We start from the raw sequence: 5,000 nt of genomic DNA, 5'->3' as shown, positions 1-5,000 counted from the left end.
GCCCTCCAAAACCTAAGTCCATTTTGAATGGGAGTCAATGGGAGGGTGCCCAGGGGCACGGGCACTGTAGACGGGGGACGCCCAGGGGCACGGGCACCCAAAGCAAGGGATGCCCAGGGGCACGTACTTCTTAAAGTGGGGTTATTTTGGTTTTAACACAGGGGGGGTGCTTAAGAGTGGGTGAACAGGGCCCCACGGTGATCAGGTGGTGCAGGGGGGGTCCTCCCCGGAGGTGTGCTGGCCGCCCTGGGGGCTCTGTTCCCCGGGGAGGCCGAGAGAGTAGTGTTGTTCCCCGGGGCTCCCAACTTTTGCAGTGTGAGAGTGTGTTTGACTTGTATTTTGTGGGTGTCAAATGCACCGTTTGGCGCCCGAACGTGTGATTTGGCTGGGGATGGTTTTGTTCTTCAAGTGAGGGCAAGGGGCAGCGGTGTGTGTGGTTATTTTCCCCGAAAAAAGTGTCCCCATTTCGGTGTGCGCGTTTGAAAATTTGTTTCGCTCGCAGCGTCGCGGAGATGCGCGTGCGCGTGGCAACCTTGACACCCCCGTGTTCCCCTGGACCAGACCTTTCCAACGCCGCCTGAGTTAAGGTGCTACGACGTCCCTAAGTGGAGATGCCTCTAAATGAACACCTTTTCCCAACTTTGCACGTTTCCAGCTTGAGAGGAAAAGGGGCTTAAAATTCACAGTTATTCGCCCGAACGTGGGATTTGGCTGGGGACGGTTTCTATATTCAAGTTGGGATGGGGGGCACCGAGGTGAGTGGTGTTTGTCCCCGAAAAAAGTGTCCCCATTTCGGTGTGCGCGTTTGAAAATTTGTTTCGCTCGCAGCGTCGCGGAGATGCGCGTGCGCGTGGCAACCTTGACACCCCCGTGTTCCCCTGGACCAGACCTTTCCAACGCCGCCTGAGTTAAGGTGCTACGACGTCCCTAAGTGGAGATGCCTCTAAATGAACACCTTTTCCCAACTTTGCACGTTTCCAGCTTGAGAGAAAAAGGGGCTTAAAATTCACAGTTATTCGCCCGAACGTGGGATTTCGCTGGGGACGGTTTCTAAGTTCAAGTTGGGACGGGGGGCACCGAGGTGAGTGGTGGTTGTCCCCGAAAAAGCCCTCCCCTTTTCCGTAGCCCCGTTTAAAGTTTTGTTTGGGCTCCTGTTCAGCGGGGAAGCGCGTGCGCGTGGCAACCTTGACACCCCCGTGTTCCCCTGGACCAGACCTTTCCAACGCCGCCTGAGTTAAGGTGCTACGACGTCCCTAAGTGGAGATGCCTCTAAATGAACACCTTTTCCCAACTTTGCACGTTTCCAGCTTGAGAGGAAAAGGGGCTTAAAATTCACAGTTATTCGCCCGAACGTGGGATTTGGCTGGGGACGGTTTCTATATTCAAGTTGGGATGGGGGGCACCGAGGTGAGTGGTGGTTGTCCCCGAAAAAGCCCTCCCCTTTTCCGTAGCCCCGTTTAAAGTTCTGTTTGGGCTCCTGTTCAGCGGGGAAGCGCGTGCGCGTGGCAAACTTGACACCCCCGTGTTCCCCTGGTCCAGACCTTTCTAACGCCGCCTGAGTCAAGGTGCTACGACGTCCCCAAGTGGGGATGCCTGTAGATGAGCACATTTTCCCAACTTTGAATGTAAGTTTCCAGTATCATTGAAAATGTGGCCTCAAACGAGCAGTTTTGCCCCCGAACGTGGGATTTGGCTGGGGACGGTTTCTATATTCAAGTTGGGATGGGGGGCACCGAGGTGAGTGGTGGTTGTCCCCGAAAAAGCCCTCCCCTTTTCCGTAGCCCCGTTTAAAGTTTTGTTTGGGCTCCTGTTCAGCGGGGATGCGCGTGCGCGTGGCAACCTTGACACGCCCGTGTTCCCCTGGACCAGACCTTTCTAACGCCGCCTGAGTTAAGGTGCTACGACGTCCCTAAGTGGAGATGCCTGTAAATGAACACCTTTTCCCAACTTTGCACGTTTCCAGCTTGAGAGGAAAAGGGGCTTAAAATTCACAGTTATTCGCCCGAACGTGGGATTTCGCTGGGGACGGTTTCTAAGTTCAAGTTGGGATGGGGGGCACCGAGGTGAGTGGTGGTTGTCCCCGAAAAAGCCCTCCCCTTTTCCGTAGCCCCGTTTAAAGTTTTGTTTGGGCTCCTGTTCAGCGGGGAAGCGCGTGCGCGTGGCAACCTTGACACGCCCGTGTTCCCCTGGACCAGACCTTTCTAACGCCGCCTGAGTTAAGGTGCTACGACGTCCCCAAGTGGGGATGCCTGTAAATGAACACCTTTTCCCAACTTTGAATGTAAGTTTCCAGTATCATTGAAAATGTGGCCTCAAACGTGCAGTTTTGCCCCCGAACGTGGGATTTGGCTGGGGACGGTTTCTAAATTCAAGTTGGGATGGGGGGCACCGAGGTGAGTGGTGGTTGTCCCCGAAAAAGCCCTCCCCTTTTCCGTAGCCCCGTTTAAAGTTTTGTTTGGGCTCCTGTTCAACGGGGATGCGCGTGCGCGTGGCAAACATGACACGCCCGTGTTCCCCTGGACCAGACCTTTCTAACGCCACCTGAGTTAAGGTGCTACGACGTCCCCAAGTGGGGATGCCTCTAAATGAAGCCAATTTCTCCTATTTGAATGCACTCTCCCAGCCCAGAGAGGCATGTGCCTTAAAATTCACAGTTATTCACCCGAACGTGGGATTTTGTTGAGGACGGTTTCTAAATTCAAGTTGGAACAGGGGGCACCGACGTGAGTGGTGTTTGTCCCCGAAAAAGCTCTCCCCTTTTCCGTAGCCCCGTTTAAAGTTTTGTTTGGGCTCCTGTTTAGCGGGGATGCGCGTGCGCGTGGCAACCTTGACACGCCCGTGTTCCCCTGGACCAGACCTTTCTAACGCCGCCTGAGTTAAGGTGCTACGACGTCCCTAAGTGGAGATGCCTGTAAATGAACACCTTTTCCCAACTTTGAATGTAAGTTTCCAGTATCATTGAAAATGTGGCCTCAAACGAGCAGTTTTGCCCCCGAACGTGGGATTTGGCTGGGGACGGTTTCTAAATTCAAGTTGGGATGGGGGGAACCGAGGTGAGTGGTGGTTGTCCCCGAAAAAGCCCTCCCCTTTTCCGTAGCCCCGTTTAAAGTTTTGTTTGGGCTCCTGTTCAGCGGGGATGCGCGTGCGCGTGGCAAACATGACACGCCCGTGTTCCCCTGGACCAGACCTTTCTAACGCCACCTGAGTTAAGGTGCTACGACGTCCCCAAGTGGGGATGCCTCTAAATGAAGCCAATTTCTCCTATTTGAATGCACTCTCCCAGCCCAGAGAGGCATGTGCCTTAAAATTCACAGTTATTCACCCGAACGTGGGATTTTGTTGAGGACGGTTTCTAAATTCAAGTTGGAACAGGGGGCACCGACGTGAGTGGTGTTTGTCCCCGAAAAAGCTCTCCCCTTTTCCGTAGCCCCGTTTAAAGTTTTGTTTGGGCTCCTGTTTAGCGGGGATGCGCGTGCGCGTGGCAACCTTGACACGCCCGTGTTCCCCTGGACCAGACCTTTCTAACGCCGCCTGAGTTAAGGTGCTACGACGTCCCTAAGTGGAGATGCCTGTAAATGAACACCTTTTCCCAACTTTGAATGTAAGTTTCCAGTATCATTGAAAATGTGGCCTCAAACGAGCAGTTTTGCCCCCGAACGTGGGATTTGGCTGGGGACGGTTTCTAAATTCAAGTTGGGATGGGGGGAACCGAGGTGAGTGGTGGTTGTCCCCGAAAAAGCCCTCCCCTTTTCCGTAGCCCCGTTTAAAGTTTTGTTTGGGCTCCTGTTCAGCGGGGATGCGCGTGCGCGTGGCAAACATGACACGCCCGTGTTCCCCTGGACCAGACCTTTCTAACGCCACCTGAGTTAAGGTGCTACGACGTCCCCAAGTGGGGATGCCTCTAAATGAAGCCAATTTCTCCTATTTGAATGCACTCTCCCAGCCCAGAGAGGCATGTGCCTTAAAATTCACAGTTATTCACCCGAACGTGGGATTTTGTTGAGGACGGTTTCTAAATTCAAGTTGGAACAGGGGGCACCGACGTGAGTGGTGTTTGTCCCCGAAAAAGCTCTCCCCTTTCCGTAGCCCCGTTTAAAGTTTTGTTTGGGCTCCTGTTTAGCGGGGATGCGCGTGCGCGTGGCAACCTTGACACGCCCGTGTTCCCCTGGACCAGACCTTTCCAACGCCACCCCGAGTCAAGGTGCTACGACGTCCCTAAGTGGGGATGCCTGTAGATGAGCACATTTTCCCAGCTTTGAATGTAAGTTTCCAGCATCATTGAAAATGTGGCCTCAAACGTGCAGTTTTGCGCCCGAACGTGGGATTTTGTTGAGGACGGTTTCTAAATTCAAGTTAGCATAAGGGGCACACGTGTGAGTTGTTATTTTCCCAGGATTGATGGTTTCCAATTCGGTAGCTCCGTTTAAAGTTTTGTTTTGGCCCCTGTTTAGCGGGGATGCGCGTGCGCGTGGCAAACTTGACACGCCCGTGTTCCCCTGGACCAGACCTTTCCAACGCCACCCGAGTCAAGGTGCTACGACGTCCCTAAGTGGGGATGCCTGTAGATGAGCACATTTTCCCAGCTTTGAATGTAAGTTTCCAGCATCATTGAAAATGTGGCCTCAAACGTGCAGTTTTGCGCCCGAACGTGGGATTTTGTTGAGGACGGTTTCTAAATTCAAGTTAGCATAAGGGGCACACGTGTGAGTTGTTATTTTCCCAGGATTGATGGTTTCCAATTCGGTAGCTCCGTTTAAAGTTTTGTTTTGGCCCCTGTTTAGCGGGGATGCGCGTGCGCGTGGCAAACTTGACACGCCCGTGTTCCCCTGGACCAGACCTTTCCAACGCCACCCGAGTTAAGGTGCTACGACGTCCCTAAGTGGAGATGCCTCTAAATGAAGCCAATTTCTCCTATTTGAATGCACTCTCCCAGCCCAGAGAGGCATGTGCCTTAAAATTCACAGTTATTCACCCGAACGTGGGATTTTGTTGAGGACGGT

The sequence above is a fragment of the Osmerus mordax genome, assembly GCF_038355195.1.
Source record: "Osmerus mordax isolate fOsmMor3 chromosome 7 unlocalized genomic scaffold, fOsmMor3.pri SUPER_7_unloc_2_6, whole genome shotgun sequence".
NCBI classification, from domain to species: Eukaryota; Metazoa; Chordata; class Actinopteri; order Osmeriformes; family Osmeridae; genus Osmerus; species Osmerus mordax.
This window is presented reverse-complemented; position numbering follows the sequence as displayed.